Below are 15,638 nucleotides of genomic sequence, written 5' to 3' on the forward strand. Positions count from 1 at the left end.
AAGTTTTTCCTAATGTCAAACCTAAATTTTATTACCTGCAAATAAAACTGGTTCCTTCTTTCCCTATCCCTCAGCAAGCATGGGGAAAGATTTATCACCATCCTCCTTACAATAAACTTTAACATATTGCAAGATTTTTATCACAGATCTTCTTTAGACTCTGCTGTTCCCAGACTAAACAAACAATCCTTTCAACATTTCCTCCTAGGTTGTTCCTTCTATGCCTCTGATATTTCTAATGTCTCTCTCCTGGACTCTGTCCAGTTTGTCTACATTTTTCTTTACAGCACAGTACCCAAAACTGGACATTCTATTCCAGCTGAGGCCTCACCGGTGCCAGGCAGAGTAGAATAATTATCTCCTATGTCTTAGGTTGCAGTCTCACATCCTGTTCTGCCTGCAGCTGAGCTGGGTGAAAAGTTTATTTCTTTTCACCCACTCCAGCTGCTTATCACCACCCCTCAGCTGCAGGCTCTCCCCCTCCCAGGTCAGCAGCATAACTGCCGGGGGATTGCTCCAAACACAATCTGGGTGAATGGTCCAGGTTACAGGCAATAATTCAAATAACAGGGCTTCCCTGATCACCAGTTCAACAGGCCCAGGTGAGGCTGAGGATAAACAGGTATGAAAAAGCTGAAACCTGAGGTGGGAGGGGATGATGAGCAACAGGGTAATAGACAGCAGCTTTTACAGCTGGAGGAAATACAGCCAGGAAAGGAAACATGATATTGTCCTTACCCTCAGCCTTTTGTCCCCTCTGCACCCTCAGTCCCTCCTGATGCTGTTGCCCAGCTGGGAAATCCTCTTTTTGTATTTCTCCTCCCAGAGTATGGTGGCTTGCACTTCATCATCAGGCTGACTTTATAACATTTTTCCTCATTATCAATGCCCTTCTAAACTCAGACTTTGTTATCCTAAGACCACCCCAAACAGGTCTCTTGTGAGCACATCCCTTGTTCTCACACCCAAGCTGGTTATGAAAAGGACAGAGAGGAGAACATTGAGGTCTAGCTGTAAAGCTGTCCTAGTGTGGCAGCAATACTTTCATAGCCGTCCTTATCCACTCCTGCACCACCTCAGACTGACAAAGTTTTGTGTCTGCTCACAGGCCTTCACTGAACAGGCTCACAAGGCTCACCAGTGTCACAGTGAAAATTCCTGTTGCTTCCCTGCACTTACTCTGCCTACAGAGAACACCTGGTAGGACCCCATATGGGCTTTTCCCACTGACGGGAGAAATACAGCCAGACAATATGGAAATACTGCACTGATCAGACTGAAGATGAGCCTTTCTTTGCTTAATCTGTGGCTTCTGCAAAGATATGACAGAAGCCTGAGCTGGCTGATGATCTGTCTTGCAGATTTGCTGCTCCCCTCCAAAACAGTGTTTTGTGCTCTGAAGAATGAAGATTTGGGAAAACAACAATCCTGTGAGGTCTAAGGGCATTTCTACACCAGGACCACCAGCCACAGTGAGAACATTCAGACATCATGACCTTGTGGGACTCCCTCCCACAGCTGACTGTTCCTTCTGCTGTTTAGACAGAGTTACACCCATTCTGCTTTATTGCCTTCAGCTCCTGGCATACCTTCATCCCTCCCTTTGCTTATCCATGCATCCTTTCCCTGTCCATCCTCGTTCCTTTTTTTCCTCTTCTCGCCTACTTTCCATCTTTGTCCATTGAAACTTCCCTCCAACAGCTTCCTTGTTTTCTCAGGCTCCCCTGTGCCACCTCTTCATTCTCCTGGCCCCACCACGGCCCCCAGTAGCCGCAGGCAGGCTCTGCCCTGCCCAGACACAGCTGTGGGGACTCTGTTCATGCCACAAATCCCCTTTTCTCAGGCTCTGTGGGAGCTGAGGGTTGGGTACTGCAAGCTCATGGCAGGCTGAAGTAATAGGAGTAGAGATGAGGTGAAGTTCTTGTTCTGTCTTGAACACAGACTGCCAATCATGCCATAATAGATGGTGGTTCTAGGCAGGGAACAGCTTTTCAGCCCACCAAAATTATACCATTAAATGGAATTTCCTCTATGGGCTAATCAGGATTTGAACCCATTTCTCTGGAGATAAAAGGCACAGCTCAATATCCTGGTTTGCGAGGTCATCTGGAATACAAATCAACTTTCATGTATTCATTTGAAATGTTTTTATGTAAAGGATATATTTTTTTCTAATCTGCTTGTTAGTGCCTTGTGCCTAAACTGGAGCTGTGAAGTGACTTTTTCTCACTAGAGGCTAAATAAAGTACTGTACTGTATTTATAAATGTCCTAAGCTTTGCCAGAAGGCTGGCAATGAAAGAGGCTGGCAGGAGACAGGCAGTGTCTCTGTTCTGTATCACGGAAGTGAGCCCAAGGACACCGGCCAGTGCCTCCCATCCGCGGGAATGCGACCAATTAACGCACGGATGATGTCATGGGATGGCAAAAGCACTTCCCTCGCAGCTCTCCCTGCTCTGCCAGCTCCAACCTTCAGTGTATTTTCCTCAGTCTGGTCCATGTACTGTAATAACTAAGTCAACTGGAAAAAATATTGAAGAAAAGACTGAGGAAAAACAGAGTGTAGGGGCAGCTGGAGCCAGCAAAGAAGGCACACTGAGAGCTATAAAGACGCTTTGTGCAGCAGCTTCTCTCAACTTCAGGATATTTAGTTCCACAGGAGTTGGAGAAGATGGGTAATAAGCTGGCCTTTATTTTAAGGGATATCCCTTGTAGTCTCAGCTGCATAAAGATCAGTCTTTGGGCATGTGGAAACAGTGCTAACAGTATCTCTCTTTCAGTACCTCCTGCTGCTCACTCCATTGAATGGCCTTGGTCCAGCTAGAGAGGAAAAAAGCCTTCCATCCCAAAACAGTCATCGGTCTGAGGGAAAGGAGGGGATGAAAAGAAGCTGCAAGTGATGAAGTGAAGTAATTATTTATAGAAAGATACATGACCGCAGCACTCAGGTGCCTGCTCAGGAACAGGGCCCAGTACTGCTCATCCTGAATTCAAGGGAGATGTGCCTGTGCCTTCCCTGCCCCAAAAAAGCCAAAGGGAGCACTTCTCTGGGCTTCAGGCACATGAACCATACTGTGCACAGGGTCAGGGAGCACCATGAATGTGGGATGAGGCTGCTCCAACATCAATCAAGGTGAGGGTCAGTGAAGGATGAGGCCAGGCTCAGATGTAGCTGCAGCATCACTCCGCCATAGACTTGTGAGAGCTGGAGAGAAGAGCTGCCAGTGGGACTTCTCCCAGCTCTTCCCACACGGTCTTTTCCCAGCAGCCTGTTCCCAGGTTGCAGCCACAGCACATCTGGGCTGGCCTGGAGCACTGGCAGCCAAACCTCAGAGAGGGAAAATGGTCTTAGAGGTAGTTGGTGCACCTAGGTCTGTGTGTACCTGTGTAGCCACTCAAGGAACTGCCCTAAAGAGGAGATCATTCTGTAAAAACTATGAGTTGAGACATCCAAATGGAGTTGGGATATCCAAATGGAGTCAAGACATCCAAGTGGCCATGTGCACTTCGGGTTATAGATGTATTTGCAAATTGGCTCTGTGTGAACATGCAGTGCTGATGATGCATATATATAAATTCAAACTGGCTTCATGTGACTGTGAACCAGAACATGCTGATGGTGCTGATGGATACAAATTCCAACTGGTCCTGTGTTATTGTGAATCAATATCCATCGTGCTGATTAGACCCATCCAAGTTCTTTTATTTTGTAGCTGATGGGGAGAGCCAAGCTTTGAGCACGGATGGGAGGAAGAAGCAGCTCTCCAGGCATTGAGCAGAATGTCCCAGGGACCAATGTGTTAAACTGATCAGAAAACAAGTTTAAAATTTTACTTGGAAAGAAATTCAGAATAAAATTGCCTTGAATGTATCGCAAGGGATGGTGGCTTGCAGTGTTCTGTTGTGCTAGGCAAGCCAGCAAATGTTCACACTTCCTTTTAACCACAGTCACCTGCACACACTTAGAGAACATTTTTCTACCCTCATCACTTTGCTCTCAAGCCTTTGCTTTTCTGTTCTACCTCCATTGCAAAACTGGCTCCAAACCATCTCCCAAGTCCAGTGTGACAGAGATGAAGAGCAAAGAGATGCCAGATTGCTGTTGGGGGGTCTGGCTGACTGGGACATTGCTGGTAGCTGGAATGTGCTAAGACAAAGGGAGAGCAAAGGAGCCCAGGTTTTTCAGATGGAATCAGAAGGTTCCAGGGGACTTATCTCTGCCTTGTGAAACACTTTGCAGATCTTCCAACTGGTAAAATGTAAAGTGACACTAAGTGAAATAAACTACTTTATAATTCAGTTATAAGTATCTTCAAGAGCCACATGACTAAATTCTAAATCGTTTAATAAAATAAAAGTTCTTGTTCTAGAAGGGTTTTCTTTTTAATGGACACTTCAGATACTCAGTTAAATGTACTGTGACCAATGTAATTATCATTTGCCTGTATCTCAAAATTGTCTAATCAAGCACTAGTGGGCTGAGTAGTTAACAAGCACAAATAGAGATGCTGAACTCTCTTCCTGTGGATTTCATCATCTTCCATTTCCACTCACCAGAAATACCAAAAATGTGGAGACAAGGGCTAGACATAAGTGTATAACAGGAAAACTAGCTGGGAATTAACACAAGCTCAAAAACGAAAAGTTGGGCATAACTTCACTGCAGGACAGGAGAGCAAAACAAGGGGAGGGAAAAAAGGAAAGCAAGCAAAACTACTTTTAGAATGGAAGTTTGCCCATGCAATGAAAGGGATTACATCATGTTTGTCTGCAGTAGTGAAGGGCTGAACTCGGTGACCTCAGATATCCCTTCCAGCTCCTCGGGCTCACAGATATCATTTCACTGAGCACAAAAGAAACACCTGACCCCGCTTCCTTCTGCCACAGACCCAAACAATGCGGCTGTCTGTGGGCAGGAGCAATTTATATACCGAGTGCTTTTTTAGAAGGATCCTCAGAGTTTATCCCTACTCCTTAACCTCTAAATTTGGACAGAATTTAGAGACCTTAGTTCCAGAAGTGCCAAAGACAGCACTGCCTAACCACCATCATGTCTGACGGGCCCTGGTCAGTCTCCCACCTAAACCCCTCTGCAACCCAGATTTAGGCCAGATCCTACACAGAACTTAAAAGATCACTGGAAGGGCACTCTCAGAAAACACTGACAAGTGCTAACAGAAACACAGAGATGAGGTGAAATCTGCCCATCTCTTTCACAGCTGTTTGGGCACCCAGAGGAAGCAGGAAAAGGGCACTACAGGCTCTGCTCAGCCCAGCACCACTGACTGTTTCTTAATAGAGAGTGAGCCCAGGTCAGTTCAGTGCCCAACAGGCGTTCCTCCAAGGCAAATATTCCAAAGGCATCCAGGGCAGCCCTGATGAGAGGGTTCCTCCTCCTCCTGAGAGGAGGGCTGGGAGTTTGGGGAGGTGAGGGGGAAAAGTGAAGGCAAACACAGCATTTAGGACTATCTACATTTCTCCCAAACCTCCTTTCCCTAGGGAAGCAGACTGGCTTTCTGACTTGCTCTCTGCATGTGAAGCCCAAATATCCAACCAAGGTGACCTGGCTCATCCTGCTGGAGTTGTCACTTAATTTCAGCAGTGACTAATAGGGGCCTGAAGTAGGTGGTCGTTTTTCCTGAGCTCAGTTCCTTACCCAGCCTCCCTGGTCTGAGGTGACTTGCAATTAACAGCACCGTGACTAACTGGTTAATAATGGTTTCAGATTGTGCTGCACGGATTTTATAAGTATTTCAAAATGCACTGAGTTTTAAAGTGCACTGCTTTCCCTTGCAGATGAAAAGAACAGCTTCCACCAGCCCTGTTTTCCAGGTATGTCTGCCAGCAGTGCTAATTCACCATTAAATATTGTTTCCCCCCCACCACAAATATTGCCTCCATCTCCCCATCAGGAGGCAAAAAATCCCACTGTGCTTCACATCTCAGAGTAGCTGGGATCCAGCAGAATACAACATCCCTCCTTTGCTATTTTGTATTGTTACTTTTGTATTGACATTTCGGGAAGAAATGGGTGTATGGGCTGCCTGCAGAAGCTCTGCAAGAGCTGTTGTTCCTGCTGAGTTCCTGTGGGCAGTGTGGAAGGAGCAGGCTCCAGAGCCTCTCCCTGTCCCTCCTGCAGGATCCAGCCCAGCACCCCCGGCTTGGAGCGCTCCGGCTGCCAGCGCAAGGTGGATTCAGAGGTGCTCCCGTAGATTCTTTTTCCACCCCCATTTTTAACTCTGTCAGGCAGGTGCAGACAGATGTGAGCTCACCCTGCCCCTACTCGGAGCCAGCAGAGCCGTGCCAGCCCCTTGCAGGAGCCACGGGGCTGTGTAAGCGTGGCTCAGTGCCCAAGCCAACACTGCTGCTGGAGGCCAGGGCAGAAGAAGCCTCTGTCTGTCTGCACAGAGCCCAGCAGCTGCCCTGGAAAGCTGAGGCACAGCTACTGCTCTGCAGTAAGACAGCTTTTTTCTTAATAATGGACACAGGCACTAAAGCAAGGGATTGTTAATTCCAGGAAGGGTTCTGTTCTCTTTCTTTGAGGCTGCCATGGATGAATCCAGCAGCAGCCCCAGGAAGAGCACAGTAGGAGCCAGGGGAGCTGGCTGCCTCCTTACCTCTGCTCTGGCCCTCCCAGTCCAGATTGCCCATGTTTACCTCCCCTTCCTTGAGGGAAATGGAGCAGAACGTGCACTTTCCTAATGTAGTTTTGGCCAGCAGCTATCGCTTGAAAGCTCTGTGGTGGTCTGACATTAAAAAATTATAAATCTGTTAAAAAAGGTAACACTTTTCTAGAACACAGTCACACATTATATCCTATTTTGATAGAAGGAGAACAGTACCAGCATCCTTCAGGCCATATGTAGGCACGTCAAAAAAAGAATAATTTTCAAAAGAAATTCCTGGCTGCTAATAAAAAGTTTATTATCTGATCCTTTGTGTATCAATATGGTGACTCAAGGCTGGTTCTGGTGCAATATACAAATGCATTCAGTGTTTCTTTGTGCAATGCCTGCTTGCTTTACCATGCTAAAACACGATTTCCAGTGTTTGTGGCCAGGTGGAAAATGTCCAGCAAAAAAGTCCAGTTTCCATGTGCTCTGTTTCCCCAGAAAGATAAGGACAATTTGGAAGGGAGCTAGTTCTTAATATGGGCTTCCTTCAGATAAGAAGTTTCTGACTAAATTTGTATTTGGTAATCAAAGGTCACCCTATTCTGAAACTCCAGTGAGCTTCACACTCAAAAATGGCAGCATTTGGTGGAATGGAAATAACAGACAATTCTTATAAAATTAAACAGAGTTCATGAAGAAGATCTCGGGGCTCTTTAAAAAGCATAATGTTATCCTGAGACCTGGCTGTAGCTGATAGACATTTAAAATTTCAGTAAAGTTTTGTTAATTGGAGGAGCCTTCCTATTGTAATGTTTCCATATAAGACTGTATACAGAGAAATTAGTATGAATAAAAAGAAGTAACTGAAATCTTCAAATCTGTGGGAAACAAAATCAAGAGTAGAAATTTCAGTTGCTGGCATTTTCTCTCTGCACCTCAGTGGGTCAGTGTGGAAGAAGGAACAAAACCAGTCACTATCTCCCTGCGATTCCAGAGGCTGCAGTTATCATTCTGTCCCATATCCTTGGGGAAGTCCAGACTGAAAATACTGCACAGTGTTGAGATGCTTGAAAAATTATTTGGGTTGTGGCATGTAACAAACATCTATTCATTAAAGTCTTGCAATTGTGACCCAGCCCTTCATCTTGCACAAGATCTATAAAAAAGGCTGAGTGACTATAAATGTGTCCCTTGGAGCAAATTATGGAAGACATTATAGGAAGACTGGTTTCTAGCCAGCTTTTCCAGCTTAATTAATTCCTTTCAAGGATGTGTGAAAGCTCCATTGAGACCAATGGTGAGTATCCTTGGACTCCTCCAGGAGGATTTTATAAGGGGTCTCAACTATTGTATTCTTAGTTTTCTTCTATTTTCAGAGAGCTGTTAGAAAATTATTTGAAATGGTAATGCTACAGTTCAAGCACTTTTCACTGTGAGGACTGACCTAACTGATCCATGAAGAATCAGCAAAAGGCTCTTGGGCAGATCAGTTTTATCATGGTATCAATAACCATGAACACTATTGTAATTTGTGTGCTGACCACTCTGGAAGAGATAAAAAATGCTTTCCTGCACCTTCCACACTAAAATGTCACTGATTTAATTAAAGTGCAGATCTGGATTTCCTGTGTGTTCCTACAGACATCATCTAGATGTCTGGGACCTAGAATGGAAATACTGAGAGTCAAGGAAGACTTTGCTCAGATCAAATACCTGTAGGTACCTTATATTTATGATATCTCTTGCAGCAAAAGGACTTTCATCCACACATTTATTATGTTATCAGCTGGCTTCACATATTTTCTGTTTCTCCATTAACCGAGTGAGAAAGATAATGATCTGCAGTGTTTCTCTCTCTAGAGACTGGTTTGCTCTTTCAGACTCCATGCCTTCAATCACTCCTGCCCAAGATGCTGGGATGAGTTGGGGGAGGTGAGGGAAAGAAATTATGAGCTATATGGAGAGAACCTACAAAGGGCAGTCAATGGAAAAAAGAGGGATGTTTCATCTGGGAAGAAAAAGGCACAGAGCAACGGGGGGAAAGATGGTAAAGAAACAGAGCAGTGTATAATATGCAGGCAGAAAAGATGGGAGATGAATAAATGGAATAAAAAATAGGTATGAAGTTTTACTGAAAAGTTCATCACAAGTCCTTCACTTGTGTGACTTCCCATCCAGTTGTACTGGAATATCCTGATATTCAGCTTTTTGCTGGGGTACAGAGCAAGTCACAAGGCACAGGGAGTGAACAAGCGCTACACACAGCAACACACACCAGGCCAGCTGCTCACACTCTGCTGGACCTTGTCACATTGACCCCTGGAGCTGCTGCTGGCACCTCTTTGTAAAGTGCTACACAAATGAAAACTCTTTTTATTATGCAAAGACAGAAATATCCCAAATGTAGCGGGAATTACAGACACATACTGAAATACATGACATTACAGACAGGTCCACAGGCTGATGTCAGCACAGCTGTCACCTAGAGATCCTTCTGGCCTTGTATCAGTAAGGCCTAAAATATTATGTGTTTGTATAGAAAAGGCATGAGCCTCAGGAATCTGCTGCTGTGTTGATTAATGGGCAGAAACATCCTTCATCCAGCTTGGAAAGCTGAGCCATGGATTCTAAGCATTTCCCTATTTTATTGTTTTTCAGACTACAAACAGAGGCAAATTAATTCCCCATGTAATTCCATTGAAATCAAGTACATTAAATGAAGGACTGCATTTATTTAAGCCTGTACCAATATTTATGAGATGAATGTAGGCCCAGAATGTGTTGGCTGATGGCCCTTTATTGGGAGATGAGCAGGACTGCTTTAATAGAAAGACTCCCCAGCCACTGGGTGTGACAGTGGGGACTGGGGAGGAGGAAAGAGAAGAAAAAGGGCAGCACAGAGTGTCAAGACCACAATAATTAATGCTTAGCGACACAGAAAAGGAGACAGACTCAGAGGACAGCAATACCAGCACTTTAATTCATGTGTTGTGGAGTTTCAAAGTGATATCAATGGCTCGAATGCAGATTTATCTGCACAGGTGCCACAAGGAACTTACACACTTTCTGTTATTTAAAAAAAGAAAACAACCAGCATTAAATTGTCCTGCCTCAGCAACAGGATTCCTGCCAGAGAGCCATAGAATTAGGGACAATACAGGTGGGAAAATCTTTTAAACCTGACTCATTTTAGATTTCAAAAATACATTTAACATTGTTATGCTAGCACCACAGGCCTGCCTAGGTGAGAGTAAGAGACAGTTCATTTCAGTACAGGGATGATGATTTGGGTGTATTTGAAAGTAATTATATAAAGCAGAGCTGGAAAAACATAAAAAATAAAGTTCTTCTTCACAGAAACTAAGATAAAGAAGATGCAGACCCTTCCAATGTTTTTTATAGCCTTTTTAAAGTTATTTAGAAGTTCCTAAAGCTGAAGAATATACCTCTTGGAAGACAAAGATTTTTCACAGCCCTTTAAATTAGAGATAAAAAATGTAAGTCCATAGGCCTAAATAATGTGGTTTGTGATACACAGAAATACGTGTGCCCTCTGAAACACTTATCAAAGGGATCGAGAGTTAATAATGTTTTCTTCAGCTTTTTACAGGGGAAGCATTTAGAAGCAAAGTGTCAGTCTCATTGAAATCACCACATGGAAATTACTGCTGAATTCAGGAACAAAATTACTAACAGAGACAGTATAGAATCAGTTGAGCTTCTTTAGTTATACAAATGTTATACAATTTTAGTTTGTCACCCTTTTATATCTGAGGAACATAAAAGCTCAACTGTTATTCTGTACACTCAGGTAGTATTTGAGTCTCATGGACTTTCACCTTTTCTTTGCAATTAGGCTTTGTCAGTTATTTGTAATTTTGTCACCTCCAGAATGGATTACACCATCATTCAGGGCAAGCACAGAGGGACCTTTGTCACCAGCAGTCTGTGACTGCAGAGGAGTTTTGACCAATGTGCCCACACCACACTCAGACTCTGCCCATTGCTTTGGATAACCCTCCAGTTCTTGGTAAAATTCATACTTTTAGTGATATACTGGGAAGTCTTTGATAATTTGGAACTCCATTTAAATATGGTGTCTCCTTCAAATCTGAGTTGTTGCTGTTGGGGGCTTGGTTTTTCCAAAGCCAGCAGCTGAGTATTCTTGGTCTTTACATCAAAACCTGCACTTGGCACATTCTGGGCACTGTAAGTCAAACCAGCTGTTTTCAATGTAACTGTATTTCTATATTTACATTTGTTTGCTTCTTTGCCTCTTCGTTGCTGGATTGGCAGGGGTGGGGTATTCCTGGTTGGAGCTTTACAAAAGGCAGATCAGCTTCCTAGACTGGAAGTCAGAACATTCCTGGTTTTACAGGTTTTTATGGACAAACCTACCAGTCTGTGGGGACTAAGGAGTGCTGCAAAACCTCTCCTCTGTGTCAGCACAAGGAGCATTTTGAGCCCTCCATCACCAGGCAAATTGTTACACACCAGGACAATCCCCTCCAGACCAGCCAGGCTGGGGCTGAGCCCTGCATAACAAACTACACAGGAAAATGTGCATGTCTGAAAAGGGAATTATCACTGTGGCATAATGACTGCTATGCCTCCCTGGAAAATACAACACGGTGTGGGACTTTGTTCAAGCACTTTTTTTTCCAAGCTGCTATTGCCAGCTCCAAATGTTCAGGAACTACAGTTTGACCCTCAAAATCACAAGCCTGTCTGTGAAACGATAAATGTGGAGCTCTTTTACTGTGCTTTCTGGTTTTTGAGCTGTTAGGGTGCACCTGGGTCACACTTGCAAGCTTTATACTCTAACCATTAGGACTAGAAACTTACTTTAAATTAAAGAAAGAGGAAAGCTGAGTTTCTAACCTCATTACACAACTGTAGTAGCTGGAGTGTAAGTGAAACATCAAACATCACAAGACTTGTGATAAAATCATGAGTGCTGACAACATCAATTTAGAGTAGGAGGTGGGATAGCAGGGGAAACTCAGGGCAAATGGATTTACTTTTTATCTTAATGTTTTTACAGGCTGTCTACTTTTATCTTTAATCAGAAGTTTTCAGTGGCAGTTCTTTCTTCGTGTATCTGTGCATGACATTAAAAGGTCACTTCTGCATTAATACCTGATGCCATTTGCTAACTGCATCTCTCTATCAGAGATTACATGAAAAGGTAGGTGTACTGATGGTACACCTGGTGCTAATATCACAGCAAAGAGGAATTATGGAAGTCCAGGTCATGAGTGCATGGGTAAAACAGCATCAAGAGGGATTCTAGTCCCCTGTGGGGTGTGTGTGTGTGAAGAATACAGGATGTTTCTCATGGCTCTGATATTTACTGCCTGAGCAGAGAATATTGTACGGAGAATTTGCCAGTAAAGCTCCACAATCTTTGTGGAATGGCTTGTTTTAAGGCAGTGCATGCTGGATTTTTTTATGCCTGAAAATTGCCTCAGTGAAAAACAACATGGAAACTTACAAAGGTAGGTATAGTTAAACCTTTCATTATAATAAATTGTCTGTAATTATGCCAAATAATTAACGGATCACTATGATTACAGATCAACAGACTGGCCAGATCAAGAATTCAGGTCAATCTTCTGTGATGCCAAAGTGGCAACAGTGACAAAGTGGTCAGCTGTCCACTATCAGAGGCAGTTTCCAAGCCGTGCTTTTATTGTTTGAAATGCTCCAGTTTGAGGGAATTGTGCAGTCACCAGTACTTCCAACCACATGCAAAGAGTTATCAGTGGCAGGTTCCTTTGTCACTCACTCACTTGGTCTGACCTGTCACTGATCTGAGAGTGCCAGGGCAGCAGAATGGCCAGTCAGGGCAGCTCCAGCACAGGGAACACACCTGCTCTATCATCATAATCCTGGGAATTAAAGTAGGGAGCTAAGCATGGTCCAAAGGGTCAGTTTGCTCCAGCTGCTTTACACAGCACCAGGGGTACAAACAGAGCGCCCAAGTGAATTTCATGGTGACAAGCCAGAAGATTTTATATGACATAATGCTGATATTGTATAACTTTCACTCATGAAACCAGCTCCAGATGCATCTGGGTGGGACTGAGTTCTTTACTTCATGGGTGATTATGTTGCTAATTGGAAGGAGAACCAACCCCTGTGGGAATCAAGAGGAGGTGTTGAGGGTCTGTAGTGTGTCCTTTGTCACAGCAGAAGGGATCCAGCTCAGCACTATCCCAGCAGGTTTATAATGAAATCAGAACATTCCACTTACTCCCCTCAAAAACAACACAAACTAAGAAAATTCAAGACAAGTATGCACAATTTGAAAATCCTAATAACCTCAAGTTTGCTCTGATGTGATACATAACCATATGTAACTCAAAAGCATGAGAGAATTTCATAGTTCATAGTCTGAATTTGGAAAAAAATTTAGAAAAGAAATTACTTTAAAAAACATGTTTCAGTATATTTTTGCTCCACACATTGCTACAGGGGAAGGGTTTGACCTGTTCATTCTCATGCAGGTGATTTGGCATTTGGTCTGATTTGATAGATTTCATCTTTCAACAAAACTCAAGTATAGAGGTCAAAGAAGGAAATGCTTTGTCATCCCTGCTTGCTTTCGTGGGGGAGCATTGAGGTTAGCCTTCTGGATGTAAAATCTTACCACAGAGACAGAAAACAAGATTGGCTAACCACAATGACTTGACTCAAAGAATTAGCAGCTCTGACATAATGGAGGCATTCCTGAAAAATCTCAAGTCAGAGTTCTGCCCACTTTTGTGAATAAATAGCAATCAAAAAATCTAGGGCAATAAAACTCCATAGGCATCTCAGAATTTTATTTCAGCCAACATCAATCTTGCTTGCCTTCAGACAAGCTAAATTATACCGGTAAATCAGCGACATTAAATCAGTCAGACCAGCTGGATGCAAAAGCTGAGGGAACAGACCAAATTTGAGCTGTGTATACTGAGAGAAAGAAAACTGCTCATAAAGTTAAATCTTAAATAAACATGAACCCTTAGAGGGGGTACACAGGGAAAAGGAAAGACTACAGTCCAAAACTTCTGAGAGGCCTCTGAATAAATGTACAGGGGAATGGGAAATGGACTTGGGTTTCTCTGTGCTTCAGAGGCTGCAGCTTATGGAGCCAGAGCTGTAAAGGAGCTAAATCAGACTTGCCAAGAGGACAGGAACAGAGCCACGACCTGCCAGGACCAACCACCCAGGAGCATTCCCAGTTTGATGGGTTGTGTAGCTGACACTGCTGGAACGACGCTGTTGGAGGTGCAGCACGCAGCGTGCTCAAATCTTCTGCACAAAGCAGGCCACGGCAGCCCTGGCTCTCCAGGGACTGGCGCTCCCAGCCCTCCTGGATGTCACTGCAGTGGCTGAGGATGTGACATCCCTGCCTTTCTAGCTCAGGACCCCTTCCTGCAGGGACAGAGATATGAGTGTGCTGGCTGCCAAGTCACCGATGCGGCAATGAAAGCTGCTGGTCTGAGCGGATCTGTGCTGAAGATACCGGACCAGGAGCAGCTGAACTCCTGGGGCAATGAGTGTTTGGTTCTGCTGACCATACAAGAGGGAAAGCTCGGTACTGGAACCTCCACTGGCTGAGGTACCCATGGAAATGCTAACCACACTGCAGGGTTGTGCCTCAAACCCTGTGAGACTCCAGAGGTGCAGGCAGTCTTTTCACCAAGGCCAAGGATATGTCTTACATCACCCATATCTCCCACACAGACATTTTCAGCTCCCAAACCACACAGGACATGGGGTTTGAATGCTCCAATACAACACTCTGCAAGCTTGCCATATCTGTAGGAACAGGATGGCTCACTGCTTTGTAGCTGCTGCCCTGGAATAATCTTTAATCAGAACAAATATTGGAGAAACTATAATGAAAGAACACCCATGCACATACACACAGAAGAAACCAGTAAGAAAATCCTGATTTTCTCCTCCTGTACTGCAGATCAGCTCCAGGAGGCATTTTGCTCTTCCATCCAGGGAGGCAGCTGTGAACTGTCTGTGGCTGGGATCTGCCATCCCCATATGATGATTTTGAGTGAGGTTTTCTCAAGGAGTGCCCAGAGATGGAAAACTGAAGTTGCCTTAATGCAGAGATCACAAAAGATCTCCCTCTGCTCTACTCCTATTGAGAAAGGGACATCTGAACTTGTCTGCAGAAAGCAGCTGAAAAAAAAAAAAGGCAGAGAGGGGATAAGAATGACTTGAGATTACTCATTCAACACTTGGTATTCCTTTGATTTCCTCTCACAATATGAAACAGTAGAGGTGGAGCAGGTCTAGTAGATCAGTGAATGCATCTTACTTGAAGAACAGGATTAATATCTTCCCACAGCCATCCACAATGAAGAATTCTTCAGTTGCCAAAATAATTCTGTGCTGAACAGAGGAATCCACAGGTGGGAAGCAATTCTCAGTGAATTTGCTTTCTGGGTACTTAATAACTGCACATATTCAACAACATCATTCTCTAAAACAAATGAGAGCATTTTTTTCTGTGGTGCCCTCCTGCCTGTTGGCCAAAGGGATCAGAATCCCCAGTTCTGTTCCTAAAGGCTGGATCCACACTACCAACTGGTAGGTTGATCCTTGCCAAGACATTTTTAGAGGAATTATAAAAATCCCTCTTACAGAAGGGAATTATATGAAGTACTTAGGCAAAACAGGCATTCCATTTATAAATATAATTACTTCTGCTATTCTATCAAGAAAAAGAATGTAGTAGTGAGGGATACAACAGAGAAAATTATTTATGTGTTGACACTTGACAATATAAATAGAAAACAGATCTGGCTGGAACTAAGTGGGAAATGAAAAAAACATGAGAAAATATGTAACTGAGATTACCAGTTGGGGGGATTATTTATGACCACTCCTAGTGCATTCTTTCCAATGGAAGTACAGTCCATCCTTTTGCTTTATGTTTGGATTGTAATTATGCGTGCACTTAATTAGCAACAAATGCACAAGGTTACTTTGCATTTTTTGGCCAATTATCTTCCTT

The 15,638-nt window shown here is 43.8% G+C and overlaps 1 protein-coding gene and 1 long non-coding RNA gene across 2 annotated transcripts in view; one reads left to right on the top strand and one right to left on the bottom strand.

Moving 5' to 3' along the window:
• ACTR3B (actin related protein 3B) overlaps positions 1–15,638 on the bottom strand; it is a 102,634-nt gene that overhangs the window by 76,922 nt on the left and 10,074 nt on the right. The window lies entirely within an intron of this gene.
• LOC147656010 (uncharacterized) lies at positions 652–4,643 on the top strand. Its single transcript, XR_015279852.1, has 4 exons — positions 652–887; positions 934–1,005; positions 1,109–1,200; positions 1,362–4,643. It is a non-coding gene; the product is annotated as an uncharacterized LOC147656010 (long non-coding RNA).

This window comes from Cyanistes caeruleus, chromosome 1 (assembly GCF_971803275.1).
Source record: "Cyanistes caeruleus chromosome 1, bCyaCae1.hap1.1, whole genome shotgun sequence".
Taxonomy (NCBI): Eukaryota; Metazoa; Chordata; class Aves; order Passeriformes; family Paridae; genus Cyanistes; species Cyanistes caeruleus.